This window comes from Myodes glareolus, chromosome 4 (assembly GCF_982192425.1).
Source record: "Myodes glareolus chromosome 4, mMyoGla1.1, whole genome shotgun sequence".
Lineage (NCBI taxonomy): Eukaryota > Metazoa > Chordata > Mammalia > Rodentia > Cricetidae > Myodes > Myodes glareolus.
The window spans coordinates 90,781,641-90,786,964 of record NC_142029.1 but is presented as its reverse complement, the minus strand read 5'-3'; the positions used below and the strand labels follow the sequence as shown (position 1 = coordinate 90,786,964).

At 51.2% G+C, this 5,324-nt stretch overlaps 1 long non-coding RNA gene across 1 annotated transcript; it reads right to left on the bottom strand.

Moving 5' to 3' along the window:
- Positions 1–1,389: 1,389 nt before the first annotated feature.
- LOC146894706 (uncharacterized) lies at positions 1,390–2,365 on the bottom strand. The gene is made up of 2 exons (XR_015737628.1): positions 1,930–2,365; positions 1,390–1,688 (listed from the first exon to the last, which is right to left on the bottom strand). It is a non-coding gene; the product is annotated as an uncharacterized LOC146894706 (long non-coding RNA).
- Between the last annotated feature and the right edge of the window lie 2,959 nt (positions 2,366–5,324).

Sequence of the window (5,324 nt, the reverse complement as noted above, 5' to 3'; positions counted from 1 at the left end):
TTATGGGCGGTAAGGATAGACTATGTTTTATTAATATGCTATCCTTAATAAATAAGACTTGGACTGCGGAAATATGTAGAGGTCAGATTAATCCAGACAGTAAAACTATTTTAAATGGAAATGCCTCAGTTTTGCAAATTATTTTCTTATAATGATTTTACTTACTACTTACAGAATTGTTTCAACTTGGAAAATCTGTTTTTCCTCCTACAACAAAAGGTGTGCGTGAGCTCATTGTGCCGTAGCTGTCAATCACTGTGAGGGTGACAGGCTGTGCTGGAGATATAATATGCGTTATTTCACTAATCTTTACAGTGACCGCAAAAGATGGGCATTTTCTCCAGAAACAAGCAAATCACCAGAGCCGCAACTCGTAACAGGAAGGCTCAGCTCTGAAACCAGATATGGCTGGTGTCAAGGCTTGCACACCGCTCTGCCCAGCACTGGCCTGTCTGGTCGGTAAACATTCCACTTGTCTTCCTCTGTGCTCTGGCTTCAACACCGGATTAAACATCACCACGGCTCCACCTCAGTGACCCTGTATCACTGTACAATCGTGGGCTCAGCCCCCAAGGCCTCTGTCCTACCACAATCGCCTTTCTAGTTACCCCGTAGTGCAGGTTCTCAGTAGCTGGCATTCCCAGCTGACTAGTGGGTGGGAGGCTACTGGCCCTGAGCTGGTGAATTGGATGTCCCAGGAAGCCACCCCTTTCCACGGAGAAGACAAAAGCAGATCCTGGGAAAGTCCCCAGTGCCAGCGGGGACTTGTTGAGAATGTCACGCCAGTGCTGAGTAGAAGTGAGTAGAAGACTTAACTGCCGTCATTTAGGAATCTGCCGTTTGCAGTCCATGGCTCTTGAGAGAGGAACTCTGCTTTGGCCACACGGCTGCTGGTAGGGGTGCATAGCCCACACCCATACACATACTAGTAGCACTAATTGGAGTCGGGAAAATATAGTAAACAATGAGAAGAGGAGGACATGTAGTTCAGAGGGTGTGGAGCACCAGGGGCAACGCGAGGGGGGTAATGGCAGATGTATATGATTAGAATACAGTGCACGAATGTGTGAAGTTTTCATAGAGTAAATAAAAACACTTTGAAGACCTTATTTAGCTTTTATTTGTGTGGCTATGTGCGAATGTGTGCTTGTGCGAGGTGTGCAGGCACGAGAGGGGTTGTAAGCCACCTCGGGTGAGGGTTGGGAGCCAAACCTGGGTCCCCTGCAAGAGCGAGAACTGCAAGGAGCCTTCTCTTCTGCCTTGAAAAAAAAATCCCGTGTAAAGAAAAACATGCATCTTCCATATTGATGAACTACCTTCCCTTTCCCTGATCCCAACCCCAAAGAGACACAGGTAGAGAAATGATCCAAAGGCCAGAAGGGAGAAGGCTTTTGTAAGATTGGGAGGTTTTTAATTCCAGGCGCTGTAAAGCTTGTCCTTTAAAAGTTGTTTTGAGAAAGCCACATTTCTCCCAGGATTTCTACTACTTGGACCAGTTGTGAATCATCTCAAGCCCCCTTATTTATGCAGTGTTCCAAAGGTCTAGGGTCTTATTCTGGCATTCTCTTCAGAACGAATGGTTCTTGGAAGAGGGCTGTGTCATTCTGTAGGCCTGTGGACTCCGTCAGGCAGCAAGCCTGGGTCTGGGGCCTTATTCTGCACCTGAAGTGCCAGGTCATTGCATCACCCTGGAGGAAAGTCACAGTCTCAGTTACCGCCTGGAGTCCAGCCTGTATGAGGCTGGGACTGGAGGGAAATAAGGGGCTGTGTGGGGGCAGGGAGCAGGCTTGGGTTCCAGCTAAGAACATGAGCAAGTGTGTCTGAGCGTGTGTGAGTGAGCGTGCAGGGGCAGTGTTTATTTATTCTGGGAGAGGTTGCTAAGTTGGAGGTGTTTGTCAACAGAGTGCAACCGGAGTGCCTTTTGCTTACCGAGAGGAGTGCAGAGAGGGAGAGATGAACATAAGCCACGGTTGTCTTGGGGACAGCATGCATGACAGTTGCTGGGGGCCGCTCTCGGCTTGATCTTGAGCTTCTGGAGTCTCTGGCTCACTCTCGTCACCAACTGCTCAACTCCTGGGATTCCTGTCACAGAGGGTGGAACTGCTCAGTCTCCACAGGTGGCTGCCCTATCTTCCCTTCTTGGGGACTGTCTGGCTGCTAAATGTCTCTGGTTTCCACTCACCCAGTGCCTGGCAGTCAGCAAGTTCCTCAGCCTCACTGGGCTTTCCATTCCCTAACTACAGACTAAAGTTGTTTTAATGTTTCCTTGGCTACACAGTGTCAAGACAACTGGGAGAGCGTAGGCTGTAGGTCCGTGACAGAGCCTTGCCTACCATTCCTCAGAGCCCAGGTTTAACCTTCAGTACTGGAGGAAAGACACAAAGAAAGGAAAAGGATGACTGAAGCTAGATATCAGCTTCTTTGCACCCCACGGGACCTGCCAGTGCAGATCCTGCTTTCGTCTTGGTCCCCTTCCACACTGCGCCCCAAAGCACTTCCACCCCTTGGCTCGGGTTCAGCCTTTCTAATTGGTGATCTGGTTTTGTTTTTTTAAGACTTAACCCACCCCGTGATCTCTGTAATATGTCATTCAAGTTATAGATCTGCAGTATAGTCCCTATTGGCAGGAGAGGGGAACAGAAGGAGGAAAAGAAGAGAGAGAACAACCATTAAGAGTCTCTCTCTCTCTCTCTCTCTCTCTCTCTCTCTCTCTCTTTCTTGTCTATAACCAGCTTCGGGGACTGGGACAGGCTGAGTTTCAAAGTCAGTCCCTCTCAGCTGGGTGGGCCAGGGACTCCCCCAAAGGTCTCTACCTCCCTCCCCCTTTCCTAAGGCCCCAGCCACACGCCTGCAAGTCTCTGAGGGAGCACTGGCTCCCAGACACAGGCTGGCTGGCAGCCAAGGGTGGTGTTCTGGCTCCAGGATCAGCCAGATGGGGTGGCAGGAGGGCTCTGTTAATCCCCCAGGAGAAAGCTCCTTGGCACTCAGAAAAAAAAAATGAGGGCTGCCAGCACTGTGCCCCTACCCTGGAGTCATGGAACATCATACCCCAAAGTCTTCCGGGCAGGCTTTTTGCCTCTGCATTCTGCCTTTACTCTTCAGGGAACATGGGCTAGGGGCCCAGCTGGGCCCCTGGAGGTAGAGAAGGGAGACTGAGTCCTACTTCTTAGGCTAAGTCTTTTATGTTATCTTTTGTCTTTTCTTATTCCTTTTAGAACCAGGGCATTATGAAGCCGGGTGTGTGTGTGGGGGGGGGGGGGACGATGGGCATTTTGACCCCTACAGGCTCCAGACTTCTCCAGCTTTGATTAGCCTGTAGATGTTTGGAGAAAGAGCTGGAGTTGCTGGGTTCCAGGCTACCAATTCCTTCTCCTCTCACCCCATCACCCCATCACGCCATCACGCTATCTGCCCCTGAAGCACACACATGTGCATGTTCATACGCACATACACAGCCAGTCTTCTGCCACCGAGGCTGCCTCTTTTGGTGCCATATAGAACTAGATGGGGAAAAAAACGCTGGAAAATTTATCCCAAGGCCAAAGAGAATCTGTGGAAAACCCGGGAGGAGAGCGAAAGCAGATCTAGAGAAGGCAGCCAGCGAGGGAGGTGGTGCTCCACCCACTAGACCTCCCTCTGGCCTCCTTGGAGCCAGGGATGGCTGAGGGGCTCAGACCCAGCCTTGGCCTGTGTTTTCCTCTGCATGCCTCTCTGGCATGTCACTTGTAAGGGGCTGCCAGCTCCCACTTCTCCAGGGGTCTTACTCTAGTTCCAGGTCTGGTAAATAAGATTCCTGACCCCAAGCCAATCCCTCCCCATGTTTGGCTGTCACCAGTGTGTTAGGCATCAAGCATTGAGCCATTTCTCTTTTTTCCCCCTTCGTTTCTTTATTCCCCATACCTATCCCTGCCTGCCTTGCCCTCAGCATCATCCATCACTGTGTGGTAGCAAAGAAAGGCTTTGAAGTTCAAGTGAGTGGGGTGGATTTCACTCTTCCTGACAGACAAAATAGAAGCAAATCAGCTCTGGGCTGCTAAGAGCTCTATGTTCCTAGGTGAACTGGTGCCATGAACATCACTGGGGCCTCAAGAGTCATTTAAGGGTCTCTTCTGTGCCTGGGTCTGAGCAGGTGTTAAGGTGGGACTCTATTACCTAGAGAGGGTCAGCAACGAGGGGCCACAGACACAACTGCTAAACCGCGGCTCGTCGGGTCATGACTTAGTTTTGATATTCTGTAGGGGAACGCTCCAAGACAGGCCAAGTCCTCGGCGTCCAGGTGGATCCATCCCAAACCCATTTTTATCACGGATCATTTCACAGAAACTTTCCGCTTTGGGAACTCACGGCTGAAGCCGGTTGTTTAGGTCGGAAAATCTGGGTGTAATAGCATTAGCGAGCCTAGTCTCCTCACACGAACCCTTTGCCTGCAGCCTCTCCCTGCTCCCTTGGCCTGTCCGCTCCTCTCTGCCTGAGTCACGACAGCAATCAACAAGTTGGACGCACAGCCTCGTGATGTGCCAAGTGCTCCCACGTGAGTGCGGCATTTACTCCTCTTCACAGCCTTGCCAGACCTGTAATGGTTCGCTCCACCCATCAGAGGCCAGACGGAGGCCTCTGGAGGCCACAGGGCCCGATCAGGCAGCCGGGCACCGGGACCTTTAACTTGAGATCTTACATGCTTGCCGTGGAGTCTGCCAGGAGGATTCTGAACACTCCGCTTGAAGGAACAGGCTCCTCAACAGGCTTTCTGTGGTGACTGCAATCATTCCATATCCTTGGGGTGACTTCTGGGAATCACCATTCTTTCCCGAGTCTCTTTCCACGTCTCAGGTGCAAGGAGTCACCTCTCTGGGTGCAGGCCAGCTTAAAGGTTCTCCCCTTTCGCCTCTTTTCAGCTGCCCGAGAGTCCAGATCTTCCATTCTCCAGCTTCTGCTTCCCCGCAGTGGATATGTATGCCCTTGTGATGGGTATGGGGACAGAAGGCACCTTTGTGGAGGCACCAGCACTCCCACGAGGCCTCACTGGAGTTCTGGCTTCTGCTGTAGATTCTGAAGGCCCAAGGGAAATTCTCTGGTCTCCTGTTCCCCTCTGCCAGACTGGCTATATGACTTCAGTCAGGAATCCAGGCGCCTCGTGGCCTCTGTGCTGTGGACTGAAGCATCTAGGCATCCGAATCTGGACCCAGTGACACGTCAAGCGACAAACAGAATACACACCTCCATATCCTGCCCTTGGGGTTCCAAAGGCTTTGCCCTGTGGTCTTAGAACTCCCCAGCTCCAATCACTCAGAGAAGGTCCTTGTATGACAGTCGATTTTATTCCA